Below are 21,403 nucleotides of genomic sequence, written 5' to 3' on the forward strand. Positions count from 1 at the left end.
TGGTGAGAATATGATTCTTGGGTTTAGTTTGTTAAATCGACAAATACATCCAGAAAATCTGAGAGAGGAATGTGGAGCAATTATCAGGGAGTTGGGGTGGGGAAAAGTAGCCCCCAGTGTGAAGGTTGGAAATAGCTTGAGAAGGTAGAGGATGTGGGGGACAATTTCAGATGGAAAGTCATTCAAAGATGGAGCAAGTCACAGATACGACAACTCACAGCTCTCCCAGTGAAGCAGCTTCCTGGGGGAATTCTCCACAGTCAGTCAAAGAACATGAAGGTGAGTCTGACTTCAGAGGCTCCTCGCTCCCAGTGTGTCAAGGAAAGGCAGTGACTGACTCCTTGGCCAAATCACTGATCCTGCTGGTGTGGAACAGGGGTCAGGATGGGCCCCTTAGAATCATTTTCTGCTCTCCAGTCCCCTGAAATAATAACAAAAACTCTACTGAGCTCTTACTGTGTACTAGACATATGCTAATCTCTTATAGTCACTTTCCATAGTTAAGACCTATCACTAAACATCACTTTGCAAAAGGAAGATGGGTAATAATAAAAAGAACAGGGGAAAAAACTCTCAAATCATTTAATAACTGCAGTGTACAATATTGTAGGAGAAAGAAAATAGGGCTTTCCAGTTCTTTCCACATGTTTGAGGTCTTCATTTGGGTTCTAGACAGCTCCTCCAGCATGCACAGTCACAAGTGTTCAAATTATCACTGGCATATATGTGCTCATGCACACACACTCACATACACTCATGCACACTTACAGACACACAGTGGTCTTTTTTTTTTTTAAAGATTCTGTATTTTTTTATTTTTATTTTTAAAAGATTTATTTATTTATTTATACAAGCACTGGGTACAGACAGAAGCGCGGGAGGGTGAGAGAATTCACCAGAGCAAGAGTGGGGAGCAGAGCAGGCAGAAGGACCGAAGTACACTGCTGAGGGGAGCAGTGGGCGCGGCAGGAGAGGTCTGACACTGCTGAGGGGAGCAGTGGGCGCGGCAGGAGAGGTCTGACACTGCTGAGGGGAGCAGTGGGTGCGGCAGGAGAGGTCTGCGCACCATGTGGGACCCTCCTCCAGTGGCCGGGGAGCAGCCGGGGATCGAACCGGCACTGCAGAAGCTGCTGGCAGCTTCGCAACCCAGCGCTCAACCGCTGCGCCACTGGGGAGGCCCCCACAGTGGTCTTTCTTGATGAGGAAAAGGAGATTTACACTTTCTATGCACCTAGGGCAATTCTCAATGGCACCTCATTTTGAGTACTATGTGGCTCTAATTTAATAGTATCTTTTAAAGTTGCAACTTTATCAGGGCCTCCCTGGTGGCGCATGGGGTTAAGATGCAACCTATGAAGCTATCAGCAGCCACTGCAGCATGAGTTCATTCCCAGACGGCCAGGGAACAACTCACATGGCACAGCAGACCTCTCCTGACTCGCCTGCTGCTCCCCTTAGCAGTGTATTTCAGTTAGTCTGCCTGTTCTGTTCCCCACTCTGTCTTTGGCGAATTCTCTCACCCTCACACCTCTGGCCTGTACCCCAGTTCATGTATGCATAAATAAATAAATCTTTAAAAAAAAATAAAGTTGCAACTTTATCAATGTAGATTTTAAAAATTAGTTTCTCCCCAATTTTAGTTCTGTGTGGCCCTCCCTGCCCCTCTCTCCTTCTGTCTTTCTTCTTCTCCCTCCTTCCCCTCATCATGTTATCCTGACACCCGCACACGGTCTCTAGAGGAAAGTGTTGGCATCACTACATGTAAGCTGAGTGTTGCCCACAACAGTGGCCGAGAGCTGCCTGAGAGAAGACTTAACATCCTCTCTTATCCCACACCCCTGGGCAGGGGAAACTGTTTAGTCACCTCTATACATGTGCTTTGCTCACATTATAGTGAGAAGTGCAGGTCCTTACAATAATTATTCCTTATGGTTAGCTGTGTAACATGGCTCAGCATTTCCTCACACGGGTGGTTGAATTGTTAGCTTGGTGTGAGCAGCCAGCAGAGGTCTCCAGTTGTGATGGAAGATTGGAAATTGTGCAAGTTGATTCTGGGTGCCAGGCATTGTATCAGCAGATGTGTGTCTGGCAATAAGCAGGAGTTTCTGCAAACTTGATATGGACCCAAATGATTCTGGAAAGGTCTTACAGACATGTATATGCAGTGGATACTGCACCAGGGGTCCCCCCTCAAATTATTATGATTGCTTTTGAGTAGGTCTGCCACACTTTATGCTTAGCTATGAGTTATCAGAAGCTAGATCTCATAACTCAAGCTGCATAATAAGTAGAAATGAAGGTGAAGATTTGCATTATCTGCTGGGAGGGATTATAGAAAGATGCTTAACTATAAATTGGGAATGACAGGCAGAGAACACATAGTTTTTCTTATTTTGTCAATGATAAGCCCAATTTTTCTTGTGGAAGCACATAACTGAGATGCCATAAAACTGCACACAGCCTGGCCATTGATGCCTGTGTGGGGTGAGGGAAAGGAAGACTATGGCAAAATCATTTGCTCTCTCTTTGCAAATAACTGTGAGTGGTCTTGTTTAAATCATTTTCATGGGTTTCATCCAGAGCTAGAACGAGTGAAGAGGCCCCTTGGCTATAACCAGTGGGACAATAATAGGATATTTGTAAAAATACAAAGTCAAACTTAGTTGACTCTTGACCAATCCCATCTCCAAAAAGGAAAGTGAATAAAAATTCATTGATCCACGAAAAAGGGATTTTTCTTTAAGAGGGCAGGAAGAAGGAATAGCAAGTGGTCTTTGTAGATATAATCTCCAATAGCCCAGATTGCTATAAATATGGTTTCCCAATAGTACCATCAAGAAAACACACAAGTGTTTACATGTGATGGGCTAAAAGGGAATTATGAAGATTGGGTGAACTTGTAGCATTTTGAGGGTTTGTCCACTGGGTAGATGTTAGGCAGCTCCAGCTGTGTCAGCTAGCATGATGCAACAGAACGTCCTGTAAACAGCAATATTTCATTAAAGACACAAAAAGAGATTAACATAATGTGATACTCGAAACTCAAAAACAAACGTTGTAACTAAGGTACCCCCAAATCTCAGATGATAACAAAGAAAAACATTTTGAAAATTTGCTAAAACAAGAACAATATCACAATGTTAAAGTGAGAAAACCTACTTTGAGCTTTATTTTGAGAGTCCTGGAGAACTGTTGGTATAACTTAAGGGGATTTTCAATTTTTATAAGTACAGCCAGTCCTTGGCTTGGTCACAGTGGTTTTGAATTTCCAGACTTTAAAAACTTGATCCCAGTAAAAGCAAAGCAGGGGGCAAAAAAGGTTCAGAGATATCAATGGGTTGGAGGATGTCGTGGTTTGTCACCTTTGTCTTGATGTTGTTTGCTTGGGTGAAATACACAACCCCTTGCAATTTGAGACTAAAGGTCAATCATTCTCATTGGAAACATGTCTATGAAAAGGGTAGGTCTAATCCGAAGTGGCATGGACTCTAAGCTCAGCTACTGCCTACCGATTTGCCAAGTGAAGTTGGTGGACTCCTTTATCAGCAGATGAGAACCGTTTGAATTTCCATTCCTTCTGTTGGTTGGTAAATATTTACACAGACACCCATATCCACAAATTGTATGGGTTGATGCATGTGAGTGTAGAGACTAAGGGTAGCATTAGATGGATCAGAATCAGAAGCTGGATATAAGCGTCTTTAAAAACAGAAATGTCTGTGTGTGTGTTTGTGTGTGTGTATGTTGGGGGGTTGCTGTGCAGCAAACACTGGACTTCTAATCTTAATGACCTAAGTTTTAATCTTGATCATTTTATTTTTTTTAACTTGATCATTTTTAGATGTGTTCCCACTGGTAAATTATTTAAATACTGTCATTTCAATTTTCTTTTTTTCCCTAAAGATCTGTGTAAAGAACAGCTTACAAATATTTATTTGAATATAATAAAAATGCTTAATTGACTTCCCACATTATTTTCCTTTTCTTTCTTATACCTCAATAGTGTGGTTATTTTCTTTTCATTTAATTAAGAAAAGTCAGCATTGGTGACGACTGTTCGTGCAACAGGAGTCCTGAGGCTCTTGGGTGCAGCAAAGCTCTCCTGATTCTGCTGTGGAGACCCTGTGCCCTTCACCCCACTTGCTGCAACCCGGATTTGATGACCAACCTTGGCTCAGGGAGGATTTGTGCCTATCAGGTTTGAACTCATGGTGGCTCTGATCAGATTTTGGACACTGTGCGAGTTTGGAAAACAGACCAGTCAGGTTTGAAATGCAGGCACTGGAAAGGAATAGAAGCCAGGGCAGCAAAGGGATTCAGATACACAGACCCCCAAGAACTGCAGAGACATTCTCTCCTGGGAAGACCTGCACTTCAGATCTGCCTTCAGATCACCCACTCGTTGTTTTGATTACTGGATTGCTGCTGCCTGACCTCTGGCACCACAACCTGGCCTCCTGTATTGTTCCTGTTCCAGCACCTGCTCCAGCGCCAGTTGCTGCTCCTAGTGCCGTTGCCTCTGGCTTTGTCCAGCCTGGCCTCCTGATAGGTGATGCTGGGATGCCACCTCAGCAGTGCCACCAGCAAGTACTTCCAGCTGCCACTGTGGCTTGGGTCCTGGTCTACCACTTCTTCATGTGCCACCAGCTCATGGCTATCCTAGAAGGGACAATACCATCTTGCACAAGCAGTTTTTGTTTTGGCTGACTGGACACTGTGGACACATTTGTAGCCTAAGAAACTCCTTTTCCCTATTTCTCCTACCCCTCGTGTCAAACCCTGTTGTTGTGCTTATTCTGTATATGTCTTGCAGGTGTAAGGGCAGGGGTGAAGACCCATGAACCGTGACACCATCCCCCCAGTTTGCATGGTTTCATTTGCATTGTTTTACAATTTGGGGATGAGGAATCTTTATCCTATGATCTAGGCCTTGGCCTGATTTCATCTATCCTACATAGCTTATATTCTACAAATAAAGTAACTTATACTTCATTTTCAATATTTGAAATATGTAAACTCCTAAGTTATTTAATTGCACTGAATTTAAAATTCTGGTTTTATATGTGTACCTTAAGATTTGCCATCTTAGTCATTTTTAAGTATACAATTCAGTAGCATTAAGTATATTCACAGTGTTATATAACCGTTAGCACTGACCATCTCTAGAACTTTTTCATCATTGCAAATATGAACTCTGCCCAATAAATGACAACTCCCATCTCCCCTACCCTCATTTCCTGGTAAGTGACATTCTATTTTGTTGATTGAACTTGACTACATTAGTACTTTATGTAAGTCAAACTATGTAGTATTTGTTCTTTTGTGTCTGCTTTTATTTTCCACTTAGCATGTTTTCAAATTTCATCCATATAATGCAGTGTACCATATCAAATTTTATTTTCTGGTAAGTAGTATTCAGTAGTATGTATATACTGTGTTTTGTTTATCCATCCATCTGCTGATGGACTTTGGATTGTTTGTACCTTTTGGTTATTGTGAATGATAGTCAAAAGGCTATTGCTATGAACAGTGATGTACGAGTATATGCTTGCGCCCCTGCTTTTAGTTCTTTGGGTATATACACTGAAAAGGGATTTCTAAATGTTGGGTAAGGCAATAAAAAAGATGTTTACAGTGAATTGTGAACTGCATCACTTTCACTGGGAATGTATGTTCCAGAAGCTGGAACTATGCTCTCTGCCCTTCTTGCCTCCATGCTTTGTAAATGATACCTGTTTTAGAAACAGAAATTATCATAGAAAAGGAAGCTTAACAGAAAAAGCCTTGGGCTTCACCTAAGATCTGGATTTAAGAACTAACTATATGGTTCTGGGAAATAACATGAGCTCACAGGGTCTGCTTTTTCTCTTCTGTACAATATAAATGATGCTAGTTATGAATAGCTAATATCTGTTGCTATGGAATCAAATTACATAGTAAATAAGAAAATGATTAAAAACTCAATGTGAAGGGAAAGAATTTTACTGTTCTCATGATTATAAATTCTGAGTTATTTTCACATGGCTAGAGGAAAAGATGAATGAGCCATAAGCTTTCATTCAGGTCCTACTGTGGACGGTGACTAAGATTTGTAAGTCTGATGATTTGGACTGGGTGTGAGTCAATCTACTTCATGAAATTTTCTTTGAGTAATTCAAAAGGAGACTTATAGGACCAAAACCATTAGCATACAGGTTTTACTTCATTTGTACTTTTCTAACATGATATATTGCATCAGTCATTGCATAAAATATTTAAATACATTCTAACGTATAAATAACATGGTATTTACAAAATAGACATAAGTTTTAGACTAAGTTTTGTTGGAATTGAGGTGTTTTTACCATGTTCCCATTTTGATTTTGAAGTATACAGATTTGAAATCTTGGAGAATTTAATAGACATAGAATTGCTGTGATACACACACATTTATTTTAATATGTTGCTCCAGTGAAGTACTTTTTGCTTGATTCTTCTTCAATTTTCAGAAGCTTTTCATCTTGTACAATGTATTTGGAATAAAATGTTGGAGACCTTGCTCTATATCTCTTGATGAGTGGGATCTGCCTGACAATTAATCAGAACACAGTGCTATGTTTACAGCCAAGAACAGTTAATTATGTATGTAGTGTTTGGGAGAAGTGTTATAGTTCTATCCACTTATTTCTATTTTTTCCTCACCTCCTCTGTATGGCTTACCCAAGTCACTTCTCATCCTCCTCATCAGTTGGCTGAAATTTCATTAACTGTTTTGTTTAGTTTTGCATTTTTATTGTGTTATTTCTTAAAATTTTAATTGTGGTTTTAATGCCAGGCCACAGTGGCATTTATTTCTCACTCATTACAATTCCCATTGCTGCCATTGCAGTCCAATGATTGCTCCACACAGTCATTCAGGCCCCCAGGTTACCCTGGGCATCAGCATCCAGCAGAAGATGGGGGTAGGGTCCAGAGTAAACAGAGAGTGAGAACCATTTTAGAGATACTCATGGCATAGGCCTGGAATGATGGAACACCACTGTCCACTTTTCTTCAGTCATTGTTCAATTAATAGCTGAAGACTGGAAAATGTAGTCTAACTGTGATTAGGTGAATATCTCCTATTTGCCACAGTGAAGGCTACTGGAGGGGTATACATCTAGCATTTGCTCTGAGGTTATAATCTAGTGTAAGAGGCAAGAATAACATATAAAGACATCCAAGAATAATTATGCACTAAATGTAGTTCCAGGTACAGAGAAGAAATGAGCAAAAGGATCATGGAGGACTGAATTAAGCAGGAAAGTTCTCCCTAGGGTGGGGTGATACCTATATAAAACTTGATTTTATCTTTAAAGACTAGTGAGATTTAGACACATGGAGAGGAAAGGAATGCATTGGAATCTGTTTTCCAAGATAAAATAAAATGTATCCTGATGATATCATTTATTTTTTTGTATGTGTGGATAGAGTAAAAACAACAAAACATTGATGGGCTGACATTTCTTTCCCCTAAGTTGGTATAAGATAAGTAGGTATATTCAAGTCTTATTTGATTTACATTCCCATAGCAAATGTTTCCGCATGAGCTTAGGTCAATGTGTCTATAAAAGGCAGATACTCTAACTTTATTCATATTCCACAGATATTATGAGAACCTCCTACCACTTATTTGACCTCTTTTCTTAGATAGCTTGAAAGGCATCACAATTTTAACATGTTCAAAAATAGAACTTTTAGCTTTCCCTGGCAACTAAACCTATTTCTCATCTTAGTAAATGGCACTGCCAGGCAATCAGTTGCTCAGGTCAAAAACCTAGACATCCCTCTGGAGCGCTATTTCTATCATGTTTCACATGCAATCTAACTTTAGCTTATACTGCAACACTTCCAAGATTTATTCTGGGTCCAATTATGTCCCACCATTTTCACAACTAAAACCTTAGTTCAAGACATCATCAATAGCATTTCTGCTTCTTCTCTTTCCCCTTATAGGTAATTTTCCACATCGCAGCTAGACTTAGCCTTTTATTTATTTTTAATTTATTTTTAAATATTTTTTTCACTGAGGTAATGCTGGTTTACGATGGTGTTTGTATTTTGGGAGTATAGGACTCCTCCCCACCCCTTCCGGTGTTATTACTGTGGTGCTCCCTCCACCAGAGCCTGGTGAGCTTTTTAAAACTTAAATTAGATCCTTTGCTCCAAACCAGTGATCTCCTATAATATTGAAAATATGACCCAAGGTTCTCATGTGCAATGGGCTATCTGTCAAGAGCAATACGGTCTTGGGGCTTTTACATGTATGTGTTTTATTTTGTTTTCCTAAATGGAGCCATCTTCTCTCAGCAATTTGTAACACTTGTTTCCTAATTTCATTTGGGTGCATATTCAAATGTAAGCTCCTGAAATAGACTTTCTTGGACCTTCTATTCAAAAGCTACCTCCTCTCTCTATACCTGCAACATTTTTGTTTTTCCTCATGGAAATCATCTCTCTCTTTTATCCTCAATAATATAAAAGACAGGATCTTGTCCTTTCTGTTGGTCTCTGTATTTCCAGCACATACACCACTGTCTGCACAGAACAGATACACAACACACACTTCTTCATTGAATAAATAATGAAGGATGTATGTTGAAAGAGATTCTGAATGTTTTAGTCCAAACTTTGGAGATAATATTGTATCATAATCTCCTCCTAAGACCAGATGGACTGCTTGTGAAACAGTAATGAGCTCAGAAATGCTCAAATGCCTATTTAAAAAAAAAGTAAAATGGCTTTTTTTTTAAAATAATACATTTTATTTTTATATTCCCCATACAATTGCAACCCCCCCATTCTGACCCCAATCCCTCCCCTCCCGCCCCCCACCCCCAAAAAAGTGTCTCTGGTTCATAGTTTTTTGTTGATTTTGATTTTCACTTTCTTATAGTTATTCATTTTCCTGGTCCCTTATTTAAGTTTTCTAGATTCCTGCTATGAGTGAGACCATCCGGTATTTTTCAAAAAAAAGTAAAATGGTTTTAAAGAACGTTGGAGGGCCTCCCTGGTGGCGCAAGGGGTTAAGATGCAGCCTATGAAGCTGTCTGCAGCCACTGAAGCATGTGTTCGATCCCCGGCCAGGGAGGAGACCCACATGGTGCAGCAGACCTCTCCTGTCTTGCCTGCTGCTCCCCTCAGCCGTGTACTTGGTCAATCTGCTTGTTCTGTTCCCCACTCTGTCTGTTCTGTTCCCCACTCTGTCTCTGGTGAATCTTCTCACACCCCCACACCTCTGGCCTGTACCCCAGTTCTTGTATTCATAAATAAATAAATCTGAAAAAAAGTAAAGAATGTTGGAAACTAGCTTTTCTGTGCAGGGAGTTTGAGATTGGTCAGAAATGCTGTGTTCTGTTCCTTGCTTTATCTCTAAATGTATCTTTACTACTTGAGCCTTGGTTTCTTCATATTAAAAATCAGAAGGTTAATCTTCATGACCTCATTCCTAACTAACCTAATCACTTCAAAATGTTTTTAAATGGTGCTTATATGATAGTGTTTCATTTACAGGTTTTTAATGAATATATTATAAGTCAGTGTTCAATAAGATAATACTAGGAAGCTCTAAGAACCACGAGGAGGATTATAAATATATACAAAGGGATTTGTTATAAGGACTGGGCCTTAAGCAATTGGGGTAGCTGGTTAAGCAGACTCTGTGAGCCTATTGCATTTGTAATTGGTGTCAGTCCTTGGAGTCCACAGGGCAGGCAGGTATAAAGGAAGATAAATGAAAATAAGGAATACAAGGACACACTGGAACTCAGGAGGATATGTTGTAACTAAGTTCTTATTGCTTCTTACCCAAAAGTTTGAGTCCTACAGGAGAAGGTAAAAAGGCTTGTTGTGAAGTTAAGCACACATCTGACCGAAAGTTGGAACATGTGGATAATCTAAGTGGGCTGGTTCCAGTCTTGTTTGCCTCCTTCCCTCATGCCAACAAGTTGAGAGAGCAGATAAATGACAATATGTACCAGCTACCAAGTGACTGTCCCTCCACCTCCACTCAGTAACTTCTATTTCTTATATAGGAAGGTGTCCAGGGTGCTAAGCAGAAACATAGAGAAAATGGAGCTCTGTGAACAGTAATGGAGATAAGTAAACTAACACATGACTACACCTTCATGAAATTGATTTGTGATTTCATGAATAATGGCTCTCAAACATATCCAGGGAGAAAAAAAGTTCCATTTGTGGGTTTTTGTGCCTGGACGGTGTCTGTGAACTTGTCAATGTGCTTCAGTAGTCATGAAGCACATGGGTGGGCAGAGAGAAGTGGTTGTCATTGCACCTGTTTCCCTTTCTTTGAAAGATGCTAGAATGTCTGATCCCCAGCTTGTCTCACATAAAAGGCAAGAAAGAGTCATGTGTACTTTTGTGCAAGTTGTTCACCTCACAGCTTAGGGGTTGCCTTTCTCACGTGCTGAAAGGACTGGTTCCCAAAATAAAAAATGAAAGCTGGAATGGGGGGTGAAATCAACAGATTAAAAACAGGATGGTAGCTTATCAGAAAAGATGTTGAGGCCATTCCACAAGGATGATTTACTTAGGAGGCATTTCAGCTCTGAAAGATTCTTCCAGGTATTAGGTAGGGTTTTCTGGCTTATGTTGAGCTCTACATGAATTAATAAACCTAGAATTATGATATTTTTGGAGAGAGAGAGAGAGAGAGAGAGAGAGAAATATGAGTCATAAGTAACTCCTTTACCCTACTTTGCCTTTATAGTTGTCTTTCTGAATTTCCATTCTTACCTTGATAACTTTTGCTCCCTGTGGGGTTTTGATTCTTCTCTACTGGTTTAGGGATGACACTGACAAGTTGCACAACTAAAAGGACTGTCCTTCTAATTAAAAATCAATTTACTATTTTGATGATTTTTGTGCAACTATCTGCAAATCTATATATGTGAAACATTTTAAATGCTTTAAACTGCAACTTTGGGTAGTTTTACTTGATATATAGTCATTTTCCATCTTTAGGCTAATATTCCATTTTAGACCTTGCAAATTCTTGCTAAGTAGGACTTCGAAGAAGTAAAGGATTCTGCTGATCTGGGAGAAACTAACAGCCAACCCATCCCATAAAGGAGCTTGACAATAATTACCCAAACAACACTTAGCAATTGCACACTGATGGCAAAGTGCTAGAATCAGACCCAATTTTCTTTATGTAGATAGACCTTAGAACATACTGTTCTACTACTATTTATTTTTAGATTTTCCTTTCCTACATTTCAATTTTTTTACATTTTGCCAGATATGTAATTCTAGCATTATTTGCTGTGAAATACAAATACCTTTTTTTCCTAAGGGCTTTATTGAGATATAATTTCCATATCATAAAATCAGTGTACCATTCAATGAATTTTGTAAGTTTACAGAGATCTGCAACCATGATGGCAATGAAAAAGAAAACTCTCCAAAATATTTTTTCCAGTTCCTGCTAATTGACTTGATCTTGTCAAAGACTTAGAGTTTGTTATTTTGCTGTATGGGAGCAGATATTCAAATTTCTTTAGCTACAAAAAATCTGTTATTCAATCAAATTCTCCTCCAAGGATCAAATTATTTTATTCGATAATATTCTGCAAGACCTTATCTTTCAGTTCACTTAAAGATTGATTAGCTATTCTCTGGATTTACATCTAATGCTTGTGAAAATGTTTAGTTTATTTTCTTCTACTTCAGCTTGATCTACCTCTGAAAGAAACATATGTGATGAATTTTTACAGATCCTAGAATAATATTTTTCCTAAGTTGACACATGCAGTGCTCATATAGTGTCTATAAAGTATCCCAGGGTTCATTTTTAAGACCTTTGCCTGGGGTACATAGATAAAAGATTGGGCAGGGAGCCAAAATTTTTTCTCTGCGTACAAGAACGTTTGGAGCCAATTCATAGATCAAAGAGGGAGAAAGAAGGAAAACTGGCTAAGGTTCTGTTATGGACTACCTACATCTGAATAATATCAACTTCTTCCTTTGAAGATCATTGGATTTTCTTGAAAGAATTTAACAGAGATAATTAAAACTAAATAGGCATGCCTGAAGACCAAGATGGCAATGTATTTTTTTGCTTCACTCCTGAGAAAAAACATCTAAGAGTTACCAATTAACCAGAGGTACACAAGACCAAGAGACTCTTTTGGCTTGGTTTGTAAAAGTAACACTCCTCAGGTCTCGAGAACAACATAAACCAGCAAAGAGGAAACACAGAAGGCATTCAAGCTTCACTGAATCCAGATTAGGAGACACAGATGGTGAGGCTGTGAGCCCAGTCAGGGGTTCGTGGGAGGGAAGAGCAAAACAATATAGGAGCACCTCTAGATTCCACATATAAGTGAAACCATCCGGTATTTGTCTTTTTTCTTCTGGCTCACTTAGAATAATCCCTTCCAGTTCCATATATGTTGCCACAAATGACATTTTATCTTTTTTTGATTGCTGAGTAGTATTCCATTCTGTGTATTGAGAGTAACTTCTTGATTTACTCACCTTTTCTACAGTAAACAATACTTACATAGTAATGACAGATGTAAAATTTGTTTAAATTAACTACAGTGATGATTAACTTTTTATTATTTAATTAAAATTGATGATTAACTATATTGATATGATAGGAAAGGGCATGTTGAGCACTTGATCAATTTTGATCAATTTTGAATTCAATAAAAATGTCTAAAATTTAATAAACCTAAAGGACCACAAGAAATATGGGGAAGCAAATCAAGAAAAGTAACTAAAAAGTTAGAAGAGTTTGGTAATGGAGTTTAGTAATAGTTACTAGGAAATACATGAATAGAATATTACTCTTGGTAGTGTTTTTCGTATTATTTGGTCTAATTTCTAAAGACTTATTTGATGAGATAGTTTAAATTACACTAAAAGTATTTACTACTTTTTCATTTTATTTCCCCCAAGGTAAATTAAAATAATAATTGAAATAACATTGTAAAGGCTTTTAAATATATTAGGCAAAGCAGTCCTTATCAGGTGGATGGTCTAATCTCCTCCACACTATAAATTATATTTTTAAAATTTCTTGGGAAATTTAAAATTTTCACAATGCTTGCGGGGCTAGTATTGGCATTTAATGTATGACAGGCTGGGAAACAAGAGTAGGCATGAGAGGCATTCAGCAAGCTTTCACCTTTCAAATGTTCCCCCAGACATAATTTACTTGAAATATATGTATATGTGTGTGTGTGTACACACACATATATTTTGTATATAATGCATATTAAGGCAAGTTAATATTAGTTTGTTATTTTAGAAAAATTATATCTACAAACAGCAATACTCATGGTAGAAGGATTGCAAATATACATAAATTTTATATATATCTTCTATAGAAGCAGGATCTGACTATTTCATATTTTCTAGTTCAGTTGATTGTAAGACTTGATATTTTAAAATACAAGCTACTTTTAATGAAAGGATGTAAGAATTGGATTGAAATCTTTCCTCTAGCTTCAGAAATGCTTAAAGAAAGTTTGACCCCTAATCAACCTTCTTGTAATATCAACTCAAGAATATATCCATGGAAGATAAACCAAGGTCTTGCTGGGTTGCTAATTACTTATTACTCATCTGAGAAAATTCCTAAGCATGCCATTCTTGATTGTCAAGATTCTTTATCTTGTCACCTGTAATGTACCATCTGCTGCATTAAGTAATGGAAGTTGAGCACTTTCCTATCCATGTGCTACACAACCAGGAAGGTAATTCAGTTGACAAATCCCAGATCTGGGAATGACTTGTGTTGATGTGATTTGCATTCATGTCAGTTTCATGTTCACTATGTACATTGTGTTTGGATACTAGTGGTCTTTTCTGAGTATCTCAGACTTTCATCATACTTTGTCTGTACAAGCTGCAGTACCCCCTGTTCTGTTTCCTTTTCTAAAGTTGAGTATAGTTAATGCTGGATAAATCTATTTTCTCGTGTAGGTTTGAATGACAATTCAACCAGAAATCCACTAACGCTGTCTTTTAGGGATATATAATAGTCTCAGGAGAGTGAAGTGTGCCTAACAATATTTGTCATATAAGGGAGAAGTGAATGGAGAGAGTTGAGAACCACAGTTAGAGGTTATTAAATAATAATTATCATGGAGTTTCTGTTTCTGCAGATCAATTTAAATTATCTAAAAAACAATTTATTCATAATGTATAGAGGCATAACAATACTTAGGTATAATTCTCAACTTATGTATTTGTATCCCAAAGAAAATCCTGTGATTATGGGCCTCCCCGGTGGCGCAGCGGTTGAGCGCTGGGTTGCGAAGCTGCCCGCGGCCTCTGCCACACCAGTTCGATCCCCGGCTGCTCCCCGGCCACAGGAGGAGGGTCCCACATGGCGCGCAGACCTCTCCTGCCGCGCCCACTGCTCCCCTCAGCAGTGTACTTCGGTCCTTCTGCCTGCTCTGCTCCCCGCTCTGGCTCTGGTGAATTCTCTCACCCTCCCGTGCTTCTGACTATACCCAGTGCATGTATAAACAAACAAGCAAATAAATAAATAAATAAAACATGCCTCTATAAAAAAAAAAAAAGAAAATCCTGTGATTAATAAAGTATATAAAGACTGAAAAAAATTCAAATCAATACTCATATCCCTTTATTTTATACATATAGACCTTTATTTGAGATTAAATAGATTTATAATAATAACACAAAATTTACCTGTCCAGAAAAAAGAATTTTAATAGGAATATAAGAAAGTACTGGGCAGGGTAATGAAAGTGGAAGTGTTACATGGGATCTTCTGGAAAAATTCCACTAAAGAAATTCAAATGGACTAAGTGTTCTTTTCTTACTTTCCCTTTCCCCATTTGATACTTCCTGGGTCTGGAAAGTATGTGATATCTGGAATTTTAGTGAATACTTTTGATCCTGAAATGTGCTGGGAAGAGAAGGAGGTGGAGAAACTGAAGAAGTTATAAAATTTCCTACAAATCCTGAATTACAGATCTCAACTTATTTTACCTGAGAAGGACAAAAGCCCTTGCTTGTTTAAGTCATTGTAATTTTGGTTTTACTGTAACACAAAACCTAACTGATTCCTAATTATTCTATCCTATACCTTCTTCTTTCCTATTTTCTTTTGTTTATAAAGAGTTTGGGGAACCAGTTACTGTAACAAATGAGTCTCAAGACTAAAAACAAGAAAAAAGAGAAATAGAATTACAAGTTAAAACATCAAAAACCTGGAGAAAACATTGTAGATGAAAAAAATGACATGGCTAGATTTTAAAAAAGTGTGTCTGCAGTCAAAAGATATAAAATCTAGAAGTAAAAGGTGTATTTATGTGTGTATAAAATAGCAGTGTGGGCATGATTATTTTGACATACCTTGACCAAAAGTAAAATCTTCCAGCAACTTTTATTAACCTATAGAGTTCTCGGCATTGATTGATTTTTATCAATAAACAGAATATTTGTCTATCTGTTTTGCATAAAAGAAAAGCTTTCATTGGAATGATTTTGTTAGGTAATTAAAAAAATTAGAGCATGTGAAAGTCCAGCAAGATGGCAGAGTGAAAATACCCTGTTCATCTCTCCAAACACCCACATGACGCTGATGATATAATGAGATGTAATACTTGAACTCTAAGTGAATTACATTATCATATCTGCTGTGATAGTAGGAATTGCTGAAGCTAGGGAGCAGATGGAACTGAAGTTCAGCTTGAAGGTGTAGGTTGGTGGAGTGAGTGGCAAAAAAGAGTGTGTAGCAGGACAGGGCTAGAGAGAGGAGGGCCTGTCAGAGTCCTTACCCCCCACCCCTGGTGCTGCCATCTGGGATTAATTCTCTGCCAGTGGATTATAGAAATGGTACACGAGTGAGAAAATGGTCATGGGGATTGGAACCAAACTATGGCATCCCTGAATATGGAGAAGGAATTTATTTTTCAAGTTTCAAAGAATGTTTATTCAATAATTAAAATATACATCTAAATACATATATCTTAAGTTTGCTTTTCTTGTATATGGAATATAGATTTATTGCAAAACAAAACCATGAAAGAGAAAAAACTCCTTCCTATACACATGCCCCTGAATACAACTATATTATGTTTTGATTTGTGAAGGAACTTGTGACTACTACTACCCAAGGGCCTCCTTTGGGTAAGCATTTTCAGGACAGAGTCCTGGAACCTTTGGGAATTTTCTACCTCAGAGGTTTTCTGAGAAGCTCATGGCAATTCCATTTGTTGTTGTTGGGCTGCACTGGCCTTTCCTATAATGTTCTGTTTGTACAACCCATACCTTTCAAAAATATTAAATTTTGTGTTCTGCGGATAATGCCTGGCACAAAATACAAACACTTTTGAATGAATGATTGATGTGGGTAAAATGATTAAAAAAATCATTTTATAAACAATGAGGACCCATTAAATCTTGGGATTGATTCTTGGGTGTGTGAGAAGTCAACCCTCTCAATACCTCTCTGTCTTAGGGTGTTGCAGGAAGAAAATATTCATTTATTCACCTGGGCCACCCCCTTATATCCTGTCACTTTTTTACTTATATTTTTTAATCTAAATACTTTTGAATGGTGAGGTAATAGATAAAGGAAGATTTAAAGATGTGAATAGAGAAGCAAGAAATATTAGATGTTTTCTAGAGCTGCATTTCCTTGCAAAAAGGTGGGGCATCCTGAAGTACTTGATATGTGACTTCTGGACAGGGGAGGTCAAGCTAGATGGGGTGGGGTCAACATTCCAGTGGAAACAAAGAACAGACCCATTCCAGATGGTGGGGCTGGGCCTCTTTTCCTGAGTAACACATATCATAAGCTAGTACCCTCCCTCCCTCCATGGAAGTCATGTAACATACAGTTTCAAGACACCAGTCTCTCCTTCCTGGTCCTGTACCTGTTTTTTGCCAAATTCAGCTCACATCCATTTTTCAGCTTCCCTATGCATGAGATAAAGTGCCTTAGAAAACAGTTTCCCCATTTTTGCAAAAATAACCTTTTGGGGCCTCCCCGGTGGTGCAGCGGTTGAGTGCTGGGTTGCGAAGCTGCCCACAGCCTCTGCAGTGCTGGTTCAGTCCCCGGCCACCGGGTGAGGGTCCCACATGGCACACAGACCTCTCCTGCTGCCTGCTGCTCCCCTCAGCAGTGTACTTCGTCAGTCTGCCTGTTCTGCTCTCCGCTCTGACCCTGGAGAATTCTCTCGCCCTCCCGTGCTTCTGACTGTACCCAGTGCTTGTATAAATAAATAAATCTTAAAAAAAAATAATAACCTTTTGTCTGTAATGCCAAAAATTTATATTATTCTGTTAAGCCTTCTTGTCACAGAAATGATACTAGGAGACAGATGAAAGGGTTTGTAGTAATTAGCTCAACTAATTCAGGTTGAATACATCCTGTACTTACATTCTGTAAACTGTTCTCCCCCGCTCCACAACACCAGAGCTCTGATGAAAAGATACATTTAGATTGTTCCAAGAACACTGCTTTTAAAGAGATGTTGGGACATGTATGATTTGTTTGGTCAGGTCCAGAGTGCAGTGCTCCTTTGTGAAAGGAAGGAGTTCTTCCTCTTGGTGCATCCTACTTGGCCCTCTCCCTGGGTGGGTCCTTTTGGGGCTACCCTGGACATTGGATGTTGTATATAGTTAATAAGCACTTGTTCACCCAGTCAAGCACATGAGTGCTTTTCCCCTTTAAGTCAAACATCAATTTTAAAAAATCAAACACACATGACATTGAAGTCTTGAAATGGATATTTGTCATCTTTGTTATTTCTTACTGCCCTGAGGAGCCCACTGTCCTTGTCTCCATTAACAGGCCCCCAAATAAACTATGTCTGGTGAGAGGTGGACAGAGCTAATTAGATTTATGTCAGTTTTGAGAACAATCAATATGCCTTTGCTTTATTTCTTAGGTCTGGCCCAGTGTGTGTGTATCTACTGCTCCTTGCCTGTTTTACTCCAGGAACTCCTGGAACTCTATGCAAACATGCCCTCAAAGAAGACAAAAGGTTTCTCTAATGCTTGGTGCTATTAAGTAATGCTAAAGGCTAGGCTGATAATTGTCTTCCTTTTTACTGTATTTTTTTTTTCCTTTTTACTGTAATTCTCTGTTCTCATCCACTGTCTCAGTTGGGGACTTACTGAAGCAATGCTATACCAGGTCAGAGGACCCTGCCAAGGTAGAAGACAGTCATGTCTATGATTTCTCACCAGTGCCCTCAATTGCAAGACCACTCAGGCTCAGGGTACAACAGTTGGGTTTATTTAACAAACATGTGTTGGGGAAAAGGAAAGAATTTCTAAGGCCACAAGTGCCTGGCTATCTCACCCTGGATGGTGTCTGCTGTGTCCAGAATTTCCAAAGGCTGCTTGTACAAGAAGGAGCAATGAAGGCTTAGAGCTTGCTATCCATGCTAGAACTTGAATTTGCAAACTTAAAAAGACAATTCCACTCCTAGGGATCTACCCAAAGGACACAAAAAAGGTGATTCAAAAGCGCACCTGTACACCTATGTTTATCGCAGCACTATTTACAATAGGTAAAATCTGGAATCAACCCAAATGCCCAAAAACAGATGACTGGATCAAGAAGATGTGGTATATATACACAATGGAATATTATTCAGCAATCAAAAAAGAAACTCATGACATTTGCAGCAACATGGATGGAGCTAGAAGAAATTATGCTCAGTGAAATAAGTCAGAAGGAAGAAGAAAAATATCAGATGGTTTCACTTATAACAGGAATATAGGGGAACCAAATAAGACATCAGTGTAAAAAAATAAACAATAATAACAGTACAAACCACAACAAAGCAAAAACAGACAATTGTAAACCAGAGACATCCTGCAGGAGAGGAGGAGGGAGAGGGGTGAGAGGGATGGAGGGAGGAGCACAGGGGACTGTGGTGATGGTACATGGGTGCTTTGGGGAAGGAGATTCTATGGGGACTCAATGTGAGGGGGGGGGAAGCAAATATTGTCTAAAAAAATGTAAAAAATGATAAATGTTAAAATAAAAAAAGGAAAAAGGAAAAAAAAGGCAGTAAAAGGGCCTTCTAGATATGTGGATTCAAAATTGTATTTTTTTTTTTTTTAGGAAACTTGTTCCCAAATCAAAGAAAATTAATTAAATAAAACCTTGAGATTTCTGTCACTGTCTTGTGAGATATAATTATGGAGCTAACTTAAACGAGGTAGTTTATATCCTTTCAAGTTTTATCTCAGAAATAGTTCAGTTTTATATAACAACCAATGGATTTGGGCAGAGTGTGTCTGGATTCCTGAGCTATTATTAAAGGAAAAAGGAATAAAGGCAGAAACAAGTCAAGGGAACTGCCCTCACTGGATCTTTGTATAAAAATAATATTAAAAAAATATGAACCTTGGCATTCAAAGAAATAAACATTATAATCTCAACAGATCTGAGATAAGAAGTAGGCATTTTCTTTTTTGGCTTTGGGCAAAGTTAGGTTGCAAGGGGAAAAACCATAATGGAAATTGAATCTTTTGATCTTTTGTTCTTCTCTTTTCCTCTTTCCCCTTTCATTTCAATTTTCCCCTCTGCTTTCCTCTTTCTTCTCCTTTCCAAAATAGACTACTGCAATTTTGAAACTCCCATGGGGGTTCGTAGCTAACCTGAATTCTTGAGCTATTTACTTGCTTTGCTCCACGGGATGGGATCTGTTCTACTTTGACAAGTGAGTTAGGAGATATTTCCTGAAGCAGTGGAAACTGAAAATGACCAGCTGAGGTTGGAGGCGGTAAAGCTGTCTGGACAAACTTTCAGTAGGTCAACCTGTGTTGTACTTTGCCTGGCACGCAAACATCCTCCTTCCTATGACAACCTGAAGGAATCCCCTCCTGCACACAGACCTCCCATACCTTCCCTACTGCCTCCCTCAAAATTATAATAAGTAAATTCCATACATGTTGATTCTAGTTTATTGAGTTCTGAAATTTAATTTGCAATTTATTTTCTCTCTGTTTGGGGAATTTTCCACACCAATGGGGAAGTATAGAGGAGAGCAAGACATCTATTATAATGTCTGAGGTCATCATCTTTTACTTTTTTCTATGCCTCATTAAAGAAAACAGGGCACAGTGACCAGGAGCCATGGCATGGGTTAGGGGATCAACTCAGTGACCTTGGGACTTGTTTAAGGACTCTTAGACACCATCATCATCTGTAGAAGTAGGGACAATGATGGGTGCTCCCTGATAAGGTTGCTGTGGAGGCACAGTACTTAGCCCACTTTAAATGCTCAGCACGTGTTTGTTGTAATGATCATGAGGTCACATCTCATCTCCATCTTAAATCACAAACCCCTTCAAACTCAGAGAAATAACAATGTTTATATGAATGGTGTGCTTGTTTCTGGCTTGCTTGCTTTGATAGTTTCTGTGCCCGTATACATTTCACTTGTGTTTATGTGTCACCTCCTTCAATTCTTTTCTCAAATATCACCTTCAGAACAAGTCCTGTGCTGAGGTTTTTATTTCAAATTCGAATTACTCTCCAGAATCTGCTGGTTGGTGGCAGCCACTGCAGCTGTGCTTCCTTTTCCTCTGAGTCACAGCTGCTGCCAAGCCCAAAGGGCTCCTTCTCTGGGACAAGGCTCCCAGCTTCCAGGCCAGTTACACCACATGCTGCGTTATTTCCATGACTATCTGGGAGACTCATGGACGTTCTCTTCTCCCACCCCCAGGACTTTACCCCAGTGGTACCACTGAGCTTGGTAGAGCTGCAAAGCTGACACCAGAGTTTGTCACAGGGAATGCTATGCTGTTTACCATTTCAAAAGACAATATTGAAAACCATCTTGCCTGGAGCAAGGATTTTAATGCTTACAATGGTGAGGAGCCACAGAAAAATTACCAATTTCCATCTTTGATGATAAGAATTGGGACCCTGACATCTGTTGGGCACACTGGATCCTGAAGAGAAGGATGAAAAAGGCATGCCCATGACAGCTTGCTTGTTGTTTAGTTTCGGTCCTGATAAATAACAGAAGCTGCTGATCCTTACTCAGCTAACTCTGGCAAGAACCTTGATGAGATCCTCAGAGTAGTTATCTTTCTCCAGCTGACAATGGAAAAGGGGGTTGTTGCGCTGCTTGATTAGAAGGATGGAGATAGTGTGATTGTCCTTCCAACAATTCCTGAAGAGGAAGCCAAAAAAACTTTTTCCCTAAAGGGAAACTCCACCTGGCAAGAAATACTTTCGTTATGCTCCATTTCAACTCCAAGAAGCTGGTGCTGGAGCTGCTTGCTTCATACAGTGAACCAGAGGATGCCAGCTGTCAGTCATTCCGTAAAAGTGGAATGACCCCATTCCATAAAAACATCCCGGTGTGATCACAGATAAGGCTTTTAGGTTGCCATATGACTGGCTTATTAA

The 21,403-nt window shown here is 39.0% G+C and overlaps 1 pseudogene; it reads left to right on the top strand.

The window, feature by feature from the left end:
* Positions 1-188: 188 nt before the first annotated feature.
* Positions 189-21,197, top strand: LOC119258631 (peroxiredoxin-6-like; annotated as a pseudogene).
* Positions 21,198-21,403: the final 206 nt, after the last annotated feature.

This window comes from Talpa occidentalis, unplaced genomic scaffold, assembly GCF_014898055.3.
Source record: "Talpa occidentalis isolate TD23 unplaced genomic scaffold, MPIMG_talOcc4v2.1 talOcc4.5, whole genome shotgun sequence".
Classification (NCBI taxonomy): Eukaryota; Metazoa; Chordata; class Mammalia; order Eulipotyphla; family Talpidae; genus Talpa; species Talpa occidentalis.